This window comes from Colobus angolensis, unplaced genomic scaffold, assembly GCF_000951035.1.
Source record: "Colobus angolensis palliatus isolate OR3802 unplaced genomic scaffold, Cang.pa_1.0 Scaffold153, whole genome shotgun sequence".
NCBI classification, from domain to species: Eukaryota; Metazoa; Chordata; class Mammalia; order Primates; family Cercopithecidae; genus Colobus; species Colobus angolensis.
In genome coordinates this window covers 684280-698247 of record NW_012114633.1, presented here as the reverse complement: position 1 = coordinate 698247, position 13968 = coordinate 684280, and the positions used below count along the sequence as shown (strand labels likewise).

Genomic DNA, 13968 nt, shown 5'->3' with positions numbered 1-13968 from the left:
TTTCCTTCACAAGTTTTCTGAGTCTCTAATGTAAGTGTATGCTGATTGGTAATTCAAAAATACTGTGACATCACTCTACAGAATATTTTGATAACTGTATATATTTTAACCAGATGGTTATATGTTATGTTTGGTCCTATTGTAGAATATAGTCTATATAACTCTTAACCAATTATTTTATTGTGTTAAAAAATTATCTCTCATTTAAAAACATAAAGGAAATTTGGATAAAAAAGAAGGGATGCCGAGAGGAGAGAATCCTATACCATATGTCACATTCTGAATTAAAACTGTATAATAAATGCATTTTCTCACCCTCTGTAACAAGTAAATGAGGTAAATAGTATGCATGAAGCCTCGTTGTCTGGGCCTGTTGACATTCCATACATATTCAATGAATTAAGTGGAGAAGAAGTAAAAACAATGCACCATTATATACGACTTCAACACAAAAACTGTGTTCATTGATTTCCAAATGCAGGACTCATGTTATTCAATACAAGCTTATTGAAACTCTGCTATATGCTAGAGACAGTGTACTTTCCTGAGTAAATTCTATCACCACCAACAAATAAATACATGAACGTGCCTATTTTTGAAAATGCTCTGAGAATTATGAAATTCATATAAAATATGGCACTATCATTGTAATGGTGAATATTTTCCTTATTGACATTTTCATTCCATTGCTGTTAATTATGATGTCTGTCATTTTGAAATTATGTGATTTTTGGAAACCCAGTAATTAACTACAGACTTTATTTCAAATAATATATATAATTTTTCATATTTCTGCCCTGTTTTCTTAAATATAGGGTAGATTCTTAGGGAAGAATATGTGACTGCTCATGACACTATATGCTCCAATATATTTACATGGAATGTACCTTGTACATTTAATACATGATTTTGTATTTTAATGTTTATTTGTTTTTTGGAGAGGTGGGGTAAAGATGAGAAATCTCACTATATTGCCCAGGCTAATCTTGAACTCCTGGCCTCAAGCAATCCTCCTTCCTTGGCCTCCCATTTAATAAATGCTTATTACATTTCTCTTTTATTTGCATCCTAAAGTTCTCATATATTATTTTATCTGAACTGCATTTTTACTACCTTCAACACACATGTGCGCAGGCATGCGCACCAACACACATTTTTCAAAATGAAGTTACCATTAATAATTTATATAGTAAATTTGTAATTAATGCTTGTTGAATGAGGATGGTATGGAAAGAGATTATAAAAACTAAACTTATCACATTCCAGATTCTGACTCTCATATTCTTTATCATCTTTTTTTTTTATAGTTTAAAGGAGATTATTTATTATATGGGAAAGGCAGTTAAGACAATGTATTCAACAACAGTGGTGTATCTGTGTAAAAAAATCTGTCAACAAGAGCCGGGTGCGGTGGCTCAAGCCTGTAATCCCAGCACTTTGGGAGGTCAAGGCAGGCGGATCACGACGTCTGGAGATAGAGACCATCGTGGCTAACCCGGTGAAACCCCGTCTCTACTAAAAAATACAAAAAATTAGCCAGGTGTGGTGACGGGCCTCTGTAGTCCCAGCTACTCGGGAGGCTGAGGCAGGAGAATGGCGTGAAGCCGGGAAGTGGAGCTTGCAGTGAGCAGAGATTGCGCCACCGCACTCCAGCCTGGGTGACAGAGCGAGACTCCGTCTCAAAACAAACAAACAAACAAACAAACAAAAACTATCAGCAAGAATTAAAACTATTTGTTTTCCTTCCATCATTTGTAAATGGAGATAGAACCTACTTCTTTGTGTAGTTTAAGGTTATTAAAAGAGTCAATATTTGGAAAGCATTGAGAACTGAGCCTGGAACTTAGTAGGTACTTTGTAATCTGCTTTATATAAAAGTCAGTAAATTAAAAAGTATATATTTTGAACTGAGATATAAAGGCATTTAAGTCTGTTTTGTTCACTTAGATATATTATCTAAGAATGATAAATTACTCTTTTTGATCCTTATGTTTCTCATCTGTCAAAAGAAGATAATATTTCTGAGTCCTAAGATTTCTGAAAATATTAAATGAAGACTTCTGTATTGTATAATTTTGAACTAGATAATTTGGACCTTACCATGAATTGTGAGAAACAACAACAACAAAATCTGGGCAACGTATCAAACATTTACTTTAAGACATCAGAGAATCAACAAGAAAGTAAATAAGTAGCAGGCCATGGGTTGAAGGAGAATCTAGACCCAGGGAAGTGAACTTAGTATTTATGGTTACTACTTTTTACCTGCAGAAATATGAAAATCTCAGAACAGATAATTTAGAATTTGAAATAAAGATGAGAACTTTCGGCTGACTCTCTGGTAGAACGGTATTGATGAAAGCCTTAGAACCACCAAAGGAGAGATCTATCCCTTTGTGTTGGGACCCAAAAGGAAGTCCCATAAGATGGGTAACCTGAGGCAGAATGTCCGCTGTAGAAATTGCATACCAGCTTCAAATTATATTGGCCTATGAAATCATGTTTCTCCTTTATGGAGAAAGAAAGGCAATTGAATAAGAGCAGTTGGAGAACTATATATTTGAGTAATCAAATAGCACATTTAAAATAACAGGTTTAATCTGTACAAGGTGATAGACTGATTTTCTCAGGGTTTCGAAACTATCTTTCAGTTTTGGTTCAAGTCTCTGCCACTATATTTTTCTCTTTTTATTATTTTAAAAACATTAAAGGCAGAAGACTGTTCTCAAATTATGGTTTTAATACTATCTTGTTCTATAGTTATAGATTTATTCTTCATGAACTCCTATTATATCTATGTATATCTATATCACAAGGAATCTCATAAAACTTAATTTTTGATTAATTGATCTTTTATTTTTTAAATTTTAGTCCTTTACATGTTTACTGTTTTAAAAATCATTTTCAGGCAGGTACTATCAGCTTTATGCTCCTTCCCATCTGTTCCCTATTATGGAAAATCAATCTAGAATAACCAACACTCTTTCTTGGCTTTAAAGGAAAATTAAAATTTTTTGAGTATTTTGGGATGGAGGAGGAGCTTAAGTTATTTACAATGACAACAAAATTAGATTATTATTAGACTTTGTAATAGTAATACTTTATGCCAGAAATCAAGGGCTTAATGTAATTAAGATATACAAAGAGAGAAAACTTAGCTGAGGATTTTATATCCACTAAAGTGACCTTCAAGTATAAACGTCTCAATCAAATTCTTATGAACATGCAAGGTCTTATGAAATATTGATTCATTGTTCTTCTCACAGAATCTAGAGAACAAACTTAATATGATCAAAGTGGCTGAAATGGCAACAACATGAGGATTAATAGTGAGCATTAAACATAGATTTACATATAGAATTAAGGCCAGATAACACTTATGAATAAGAAAGTACAGTATTTAATGTCTACATACTCTACTTAGATGCATTTCAACTATTAAATATGCAGCAGGATGTGTTTAAAATTTTGAAAAAATAAGTTACAAATACAAGAAAAAAATTGAGAGTAATCTTGCTCTTAGCTTTATATGTATTAATTGGAAGTAAATTTTTTTCAAATTAGATGCTAAGGAAGGGATAACCAGAGGAAAGAAAATCTCAATAGTTCATCTGATATTGTTTCTAAAGCAAAATCTAAAGATAAGGTCAATTAAAGAGGAAAAATTTATAATGTACAGGTAATAACATAAATATCATTAGAACCAAATATAAACCTCCTAAATACTAAAAGGCAAGATGACAAAGAGAGATAACAAATACATTATGGTACATAGTAAAATATTCATATAGCTATATATGGCTGGGCACGGTGGCTCACACTTGTCATCCCAGTATTTTGGGGAGGCCAAGGCAGGCGAATCACCTGAGGTCAAGAGTTTAAGAGCAGCCTGGACAACATGGAGAAACCCTGTCTCTACTGAAAACACAAAAATTAGCCGGGCATGGTGGCGTGTGCTCGTAATCTTAGCTACTGGGTAGGCTGAGGCAGGAGAATCGCTTGAACCCGCAAGGTGGAGGTTGCAGTGAACCGAGATCACACCATTGCACTCCAGCCTGGGCAACAAGAGTGAAACTCTATCTCAAAAAAAAATAAATAAATAAAAATAAATCATATATCTATATAATAGCTTTATGGTATTTAAAAATATGGACAAAAGTATGAGGTTTATTAAACAAATTATTACCTATTGGAGAAAATAAAGAAAATGGAGGACTCAGGAGTAGCTTTCTATGAATAGCTCATATCTTCTGGAATTTACTTTCAAACTGGAAAATACATAATAATTTACAAAATACAAAAAGTAATTTACATAACACGAAAAAATAATTTTTTGTTACTACAAAAAATTTAGAAAACAAGCTCAGAAGTGAAATGAGAAAAATGAGCCTTCGTATCCAGTTAGTGATGCTATCATCACAGTGTGAAACACGTAATTCAGTTTTATATACTTGGCCAGAAATAAGAACAAAAATAATCAAAAACATTTTAAACTCTCTTCAGTAGTCACAATTTATCATTCTCAGAGTATTCGGATGATAATTTGGCATGAACCAGTGCATAATTATTTTGGTGTCATTGAAAAAATTAAAATGGCTTTCATCAGGAAAGAATGGCTTTATCTATCTAGCATCATCTATCTACCTATCTATTTATCCAATCCCTGAGTAGAATTAATAATTCTGTGGTTACATGCAATTTTTCCTAATTCTTCCCATTGAAAATAACTAGGAACAATGGCCAACTCAGTAGCAACAAGCATCACTAATATCCTAATATGGGGCTTGGCACAATGGTGCATGCCTGTAGGCCCAACTCCTCTGGAGGCTAAAGTCATAGGATCGCTTGAGTCCAGGAGGTTGAGGGTCCAGTGAGCCGTGATCACGCCACTGCACCCTATCCTGGGTGACACAGCAACACCCTATCTCAAAAGATAAAATAAAATAACCCAATATGGTCTCTAATACCATATCATATCCTCTTGAATGAATCCAGGGTTTTTTAGAAAGATGGCTAATTGCAGCTAATAGTCAAAGAATGTGCAAGATGAATGCCACATCAGAAAGTAAGACACTATCAATTACTTCTAGGGTCATGTCAAACAGTGGGAATTTCATAGTATCAAATGCTTACATTAAAAAAGAAGGTACTCTAGTTATTAATCTAAGGTTCTTATTAAAGAAATTTGGAAACCAGGAAAAACAAAAGAAAGAAATTAGGTAAACAAAAAAGGAACTTATGTCTAATACAAAAACAGGAAATAAAATATGAGAGATAAGAACATAAATTGATACAGTGATAATGAAAAATGAGAAACAAGTAATAAAAGCAATTTTTTTGAAAAAATAATCAATAAAATCAACAAATTTCTAATGAGATTGATCCAGAAAAATGGGAGAAGATATAAATCACCAATATTGAGCATGAAAGAGAGGACAACAGTGAAGATGGAACGATGGACTCATTCTGTATGGAACCATGTTTCTAGATACATCATATATAGAACTATGATTTTAGATACAATTGTCAAAATTTATAGAACTGTACACCACAAAGTGTACATCACTTTAAGTAAATTTTAAAAAGAAAGTAAAATGTGGGAAAGGGGAAAGATCCAAATGAAATGCATGTATGAAAAGTAGAATCAAATTGTACTATAAATGAAATATATATACTTACAGGAAAGAGAGAGAGAAGTTGATCCAAGTTGCTTTGTTGGGGGAATAAAACGCTTTGAAATGATGCAATGAGATGAAAGAACACAAATAACTTTACACACACATTGTACTGTAGTTGGTAAGCTTGTTCTACATAAGGCTGTGAAATATAAATGGCATGTATGTATAATTAATATACACAGGTTTACCAGCTCTGTACCCTAAGAGTGTTGTGGGAAGTCAGGGACCCCCAATGGAGGGACCAGCTGAAGCCGTGGCAGAGGAACATACATTGCAAAGATTCCATGGACATTTATTAGTTCCCCAAATTAATACTTTTTAAATTTCTTACACCTGTCTTTACTGTAGCCTCTGAACATAAATTGTGAAGATTTCATGGACACTTATCACTTCCCCAATGAATATCCTTGTGATTTATTATGCCTGCCTTTACTTTAATCTCTTAATCCCTCAGGACCCTGTGATTATATCAACTGCACAAATTGTTTGTAGAGCATGTGTGTTTGAACAACATGAAACCTGGACATCTTAAAAAAAGAACAGGATAACAGCAATGTTCAGGGAACAAGAGAGGTAACTTTGAACTGGCTGCCAGTGAGCCGGACGGAACAGAGCTATATTTCTCCCCTTTCATAAGCAAGTAGGAGAAATATAGTTGAATTCTTTTTCTCAGGAAGGAACATCCCTGAGAAAGAGAATGCACCCTGAAGGTAGGCTTATAGACGGCCCCCCTTTTTTTTTTTTTTTTTTCGAGATGGAGTCTCGCTCTGCTGCCCAGGCTGGAGTGCAGTGGCCGGATCTCAGCTCACTGCAAGCTCTGCCTCCCGGGTTTACGCCATTCTCCTGTCTCAGCCTCCGGAGTAGCTGGGACTACAGTCGCCCGCCATATCGCCCGGCTAGTTTTTTTGTATTTTTTTTAGTAGAGATGGGGTTTCACCATGTTAGCCAGGATGGTCTTGATCTCCTGACCTCGTGATCCGCCCGTCTCGGCCTCCCAAAGTGCTGGGATTACAGGCTTGAGCCACCGCGCCCGGCCTAGACGGCCCCTTTTTAAGGTGTCCCGTCTTTTATGGTCGAAGCTGAAGGGATGAAATAAGACCCAGTCTCCTATAGTGCTCCCAGGCTTATTAAGTGGAGGAAAATTCCCATCTAATAAATTTTGGTCAGACAGGTTATCTGCTCTTAAACCCTGTTTCCTGATAAGATGTTATCTACGACAATGCATGCGGAAACTTCATTAGCAATTTTAATTTCACCTCCTCCAGTGGTCCTGAGATCTCGCCCTGCCTCCATTTGCTTTGTGATATTGTATTACCTTGTGAAGTATGTGATCTTTGTGACCCACACCATATTCGTGCATGCCCTCCCATTTTGAAAATAGCTAATAAAAACTTCTTGCTGGTTTTATGACTCGGGGAACATCATGGATCCTGCCGACATGTGATATCTCCCTCAGACACCCAGCTTTAAATCTCTCTCTTGTGCTCTTTCCCTTTATTTCTCAACCCAGCCGAGACACTTAGGAAATAGAAAAGAACCCACGTTAAACATCGGGAGCGGGTTCTCTTGATATAAGAGAGTAAAGACACAGTTATTATTATATTTTTACATTTCACCTTGTGAAATGTAAAAAAGTAAAAAAGAATTTCTCAAAAAAACTTATAGTGAATTCATATTTGAAGGTGTTATTTTAATACAGGGAAGCATGATTCTAAATAGAAGTTCAGAAATGTTGAACGAAAAAATGAATAATGAAAATTGTATGCATATATGTATGTTTAAATTACATTTCACTATATTTATGATGTAATCAAGAAAGTTTTTGTTTTGTTTTGTTTCTGAGATAGGATTCCACTTTGTCACCCAGTCTGGCACCATTTCAACTCACTGCAACCTTTGCCTACCAGGTTCAGGCGATCCACCTGCTTCAGCCTCCAGAGTAGTTGGCAGTACAGGCAAACATCACCACACCTGGATAATTTTTTTGTAATTTTTTTGTAGCAACAGGGTCTCACTATGTTGCCCAGGCTGGTCTTGAACTCCTGAGATCAGGCAATCCACCCACCTTGGCCTCCCAATGTGCTGGGATTACAGGCATGAGCCACCATCCCTGGCCAAGAAAATTAAAATAAAACAAATTCCTTGATCCTTCCAGGCATTCAAAAGGAGATAAAAATGCCAATTAATGTTAGAGTTTGCTAAATAGGTTGATTGTTGTTAATTTCTAGAGTAATTATCTAAAGAATATCAAAACTATATGGTACAAACTGCCAATAAAGTATGAAATTGAAAAATCAGATTCACAATTTAAATAAAGAAAAACAAAGAGAAAAAAACATCAAGCAGGAAGGAAAAATGTACTGAATAAAAGTATGCATAGAAAAGTCCTAATTATAGGTGAAAGGACTAATAAATACAGGTGCATTAAAACCATGGAATTCTGTTTATCAAAAGACATGCCTGTGGTTAAGTAAGTTGACTAAATCACTTTAGGCAAGAGAGAAGAGGAGAAATGCTTGGGGCAGAGGGACCTAAAATGTAGATGTTCTGGTTTGGGCGCTTTCTTGATGGATTTAAAGAAATATCAAAAGGCTGGTTGAGGCAGATTTAAAGAGAGTACAATGAGTAATAAAAAATGAGATCAGAAATTAACAGAGAGCTAGACCAAGAAAGCCAATTTTTTGTTTTTTGTAAGGATTTTGCCTTTCATTCTGAAATATGAAAACTGAGGCTTCACCACTGATTTTGGCACCCTGTAGGCCATTGAAACATAACAGATGTTACAGCACAATTGGTGGTGGTGTGTAGGTGGGTGGGTGAGGAGAAGGAGTAGTAAGAATATTACAAAAACCTGACTGGAGATTTAGAAAGGAATAAAGTGAACTGAAGACAGTGAGTACTGATGACTCTTCTAAGAGCTTTTGATATAAAAGAAGTGGAGAATGAGGGTCCTGGCTCCAATGTAATTGCTTTTTCCTTTTACTGAGAGAAATTGATATGAGTTAAGAAGGAATTACTAAGGCAGATAGCAAGAATAAGGGAGTCTTCGGTAAGGCTTTTCTTTTTAATGAAAAGCAGCCCCAAATCATTTTCTAACAAAGAGCAGCCTGCAAACTGGGAGCTTGCATGAGCAAATCCCAGCAGGAACTCAGGACTAGATATTTTCAAGATGGTGGCTCCATCTTCCCTTCTCTGCCAGCCTTTTGTGCTGTAAGCAGCAGACAAAATGGGCCCTATCAACTGGAAAGTCCATTTGCATAAGAAGATTAGGTTGGGGCCACGAGTCTTCCCTGTCCACTATGTAAATGTCACACATTATCAAACCAATCTATGAGCCCTATGTAAATCAGACATTGCCTTCTCAAACTGGACTATAAAATTCGGGGCTTTTGCAGCCAGATGGCCCTTTCAAATCAGACTCCTTGCTCTATAGAGCAAGCTGTTTCTCTTTCTCTTGTCTTCTACCTATTAAACCTCCGCACCTAAACTCCTCCTGTATGTGCTTGTCTTAAATTTTCCTGGTGCGTGACAATGAACCCAGGGTATATACCCCAGACAACATAGTCACTTCAAAATAACAGATTAATCTGCATGTTTATGTTTTTCTTTGTCAACATTCAGCTGCAAGGGTAAGTACACTGAGAAAGGAGCAGACTTAGTAAGGATTGTTCTTTTTTTTTTTTTTTTTGATGTTTCAAAAATTATTTGTATTGTTACATTCCAAAGAGGACACAGGAAGAAAAAAGTCGGTTGTCCAATAATGGTTATACCTTTCAGAAGAGGCAACCACAACCCCAGCCCTAGTTCAAAGCTGCACACATTGGAGTTCAAACAGTTGCCTCTCAACACGACCGGAAATGCTGACAAATGTGTATATATTATCAATCCAGGAAGGCTCAGGTTTAAAATAAAATTTATTTATTGCAAGTGTCCAAGTCCTTGGGATTTGTCTTTAAAGGTACTAGAAGATGACGAGTAAGAGCACACACTAGACCAAGACTATGTCTGGTCTTTAGAGTAAACTAGCAAATGGCCAGTTTGTTCTACAATGCATTGCATCAGACATCACAGTACATGAAGAAAATCTGCTTTTTGTGAAAAGCCAACAGGCATTTCAGATCCAGTTTACTATGAAGTGCAGACACAGCAGATACCCAGATAAGACAGTCAGTGCAAAAGTCAAATGGGTAAGTCAACTCTTTGATGAGGCTGGCTACACTGCAAAATATAAATGAAACTCAGAAACAGAAGGTAAGGTCTATTTACAAAAGTTTGTTTAATAAAGTGACTTGAAAAAAGTTTTAACCACTTCTCAGGGATCCTTCCCCTCTGCCACCAAAAAAACAAACAAAAACAACAACAAAAACCCTGAAAATTATCTTGAAAATCAAGTGAAAACTATGTGGTGAAAAAGAGAGTGCTTGCTCCAGGTAAAGGACTTCAAGATAATTTACAGGCAGATTTATTTTTATTAGTAAAAGTAACAAATAGGAAAAGATTTATTGGATGACTTTGAGCTGTGCGCTTTTAAAAATGTCTCTATTATTACATTAACAAGAAAAAGAAAATCAAGCATGTTTTTGCTTCCAGTTTTGAATCTTTCAGCAACAGTTGGTGAAATCAACAGGGTATTAAAACGAAACCCAGCAAAACCCAGTCAATTATTTCCAGTTGTCTGCCTGTTTCTTTCTAGTCACCTCGAATTCAACTCCCAATTAGCTGAGGACAACATGTCAGTCAAAGACAGACTTCCGCTGCTCTTGGACTTGAAGCTTCCAGCGCTGCTGGGCGTATTCTACCTTGCTCAGGACGTTGGCTCGACTGCGGGAGCGGGCTGGCACATGGTGTTCATTTGCAAAAGGCTGGTGATCCTCAATATCATCATCACTCTGTATCAACTGTGAGTGTCCAAAGAGGCGCCTCTTCAGTATGGGTTCAACCAGAGTAAGATATACCATGTACAGAAGTAGAAGGCCCAAAATGGAGAGAGAAATTATAATGGTAACCTTGATTGTGACAGAGCTTCTCTCTTCGTATTTGCATTCACAGAGTAGACAGTATGCTTCTACATCAGGCCCCTGCACAGACACAGGCTCCACAACATGAAGGCAATCACACTCTTTCTGAGATATGTTCTTATTATAAATATGCACAGAATTTTCTTTATAGGGAGGGCAGATACATTTACATCTGACGTCCTCGAAATTCTTGGCGGCGTCTGACAGCTGCGCAAGCAGCAGCACTGACAGCGCCAGGCACTACAGGCTGAGCAAAGAGCCAAGCCGAGGAAGGCCTCCCCACAGGGTCGCCATCGCTGGGGGCCGGGCGGTCCCACAGCCCCGGAGCCTCCGCGACCAGCTCCCGGCTCGGGCTCAGGCTCAGGCTCCGGACCCGGCTGAGGATCCTCCGCCCACACTTCCGTAGGATTTTCCTTTAGCTAAATATTTAAAACGAAGGTGCAAGTATTTTAGGGTATACATAAATGAAGTGAGGACATAAGGCTTTAAGAGACACTGAAAAAGTGGAACAGTTCAATGAATTATGGGTCCTTGTGGGGTCATAGTTTTCTTGGTGTGGAGTTAATGCATGTTATCGCTGCAGAACTTTCTCCTTAGTCCAGCTAAAACCAGGTTCTTGTCACGCAACCAGGAAAGTTTAGACTCGCAGACACATAGAAAGGTGAGTAGCAGAATTTACTGGGCAAAAAGGAAAAACGAAAAATAAAATACTCAGCAAAGTGTGATAGAGTCCTGCTAGCCAGCCCTCCACCTCGCAGATTGATTCCCAGGTCACTACAGGAGCTGAAGAGAGCAGGCTCCTCCCCTGCATAAGGCGGGAATTCCCCATGGCTCCACACATTTCCCCCAGTGCACACGTTGGGCTCCAGTGCACTGTGGGCATGCCCAGAAAAGCCCTGGGCAGGTTCCCTCATCTGCCCAGAAGTATCTGGTGTAAACGCTTGTGGGGCAGGTGGGAGATTCTCGAGGGACTCCTTTTTATCTGCCTAGCTATTTGGCTGTCTCATTATCAGCTGAAAAGATAAAAAGGGATAGTTGGATATACTTGAAATTGAGATTTTACTGGTGGCACAGTTATTGATAATGAAAAAATATTTTTTATGATGACAGCAAATACACATATATGTGTGAAGACAAGATCATTGCAAGAGAGGTATTATTATCCTGCATCCTTGAATATTAAGGTCATAATGAGGTCATCTATGAGGATACTGAAGTCACTGAAACTGATGACACAGTGCTGAGTTCCTAACAGTGAGTCAGGGACAAAAATCTTCGAGGAAAAGAAGGGAGTGGCCTGAGACTGCAAATATTGTTGCAAATATGTGGAATAAGGAGAATGAATTATAATGTTGGTTGTTTACCAATAATAGTGTATTACCATTTTGGAAAAGCCTTGAGAAAATAGAAAATCAGATATAAATTTTGACAACAAAGTTTTGGATTAGGCAGTAAGACACCAATATTTAATTATTAGTCAGTGGACATTCATGTAACTATAAAGTATGGCAAGCATTTAGTAAACTTTGCTTTTCCCTATCAGGGGCATACAACAAATTGCCATTTATGAAGATGACAACTAGATTCATAACTAGATAGCAAAGAGCTATTTCATTATATAAATAAGAATTGAAAGAACCAAAGTAGAGCTGAATCCACAAAAGGGAAGTAGGAAAGCACTTAGAAAAATAATCTTAATTATACATATTTTTCCATGTGGTTGTTTGGTTAAAGCTGTTATTCATTAGTGCCTCAATATGGGGAAATAAATTAGTGATTTCTAAAGGACTTCAGCCTTGTATTAAGTGATAACTTTACTAAATACTTATCTTTATTATTTTTAACTAATAAATGCACCTATTGTATAACAGCTTCTCCTTATTATTTTGTATACACTCTTGCTTTTATCATATTCAACAGTATCCAATTCTCTTTCAGAAGTACAACTTTACAGGTAAAATTAAAAAGCTAGGAAAGGCTGCTATTTACTATGTCTATCATATGCAAATTAAGCCATAAGGAGTAGTAAAACAAATGGCAGTTTTACATTGAATAAATCTTGAAGCTAAAGAAAGCTGGGAATAAGAACCATGGAATTTGCTTAGGTGGTTGAAGTGATTAAGGTTAACGCCCTCTGTATGCATTACAAACTCTGTCTAGTGATCTGTGTTTGAGTACAGAGTAATCTAATGAATCAATCAGATCCTACATTTCAGCTCAGCTGGTGGAGGGAGAACAACAAAACTTGTGGGACAAAATTGTTCTATTGATCTCGACTTAATCTAATCTCGCCTGCAGTATCTCCTGATCACTGGGTGTCTACCCCTGAAGGACTGTTGCCCTAAAGTAATGACAGCTGGGGTTGTTATTAGGTCAACAATGCTTGCTAGCTCTCTCATTAAGTCCTGTCATCCATTATCAGAATACAGCCATCAAAAACATGACAGCAAGCACTTCTCATGAGTTTGAACCATTCTATAAGAAAAACATAGCTGAATATGCACACACACATACACACACACACACACCAAATACACATACGCACATTTCCTAGTCTAGGTTTATTGATAGGAAAAGAGATTTGGTGCCAAGCCATGTAACAAAAAATATCTAATTCCCTCTTTCCCATCGATCAAATTAGAATTGCAGGAGTCAGAAGTTGAAAACGTAGGTGCCTTCTTACTTTCTGTTTTTTTAAAATCACTTTATTCAAGACATTGATTATCATTTTTAAAAGGAAATAGGAGCTCATTTCAGTGACAGTATGACCTTCAATAATGCCAGACTCCTGCTGCCTCTAAAATGGCTTTTATGTTTCAAGGGGATTTTTTTTTTCTTTCTTCAACTAAGATTTAAAACTACAGTTGTGAGGTCAGGTGTCTTGTAGAAAGAGATTCAGGGAAGACAGATCCAAAGAGAAATATTGTAATACTTCTGGTTAATAATTTTGAGGAGAAAAACTAAGCAAATTATTGGCATGCTTATTCAGTGTGTAAATATAATTTCTGCATTATTTTTAATAAAGGGAATGACTAATCTAAATCAGTGGAGAGTGAAGCTATTATTTAATTATAAAGTATAATCAATATGTGTAAATGTTAAAGTTGTGGTGTATTCCCCTTTGCGGGTTACCTATCATTTTAACGAGGCTTGGGAAAATCCACTATTTTGATTGGAAGTCTTCAATGTAATATAAAAACCTTAAAAATGCTATTATTATTCTTAAAATCTTTGAAAATTTAAAACCATTTTAAAACATTGCCTTCTTCATT

The 13968-nt window shown here is 36.6% G+C and overlaps 1 pseudogene; it reads right to left on the bottom strand.

The window, feature by feature from the left end:
• Nucleotides 1-10186: 10186 nt before the first annotated feature.
• On the bottom strand, nucleotides 10187-10990 carry LOC105507768 (annotated as a pseudogene).
• Nucleotides 10991-13968: the final 2978 nt, after the last annotated feature.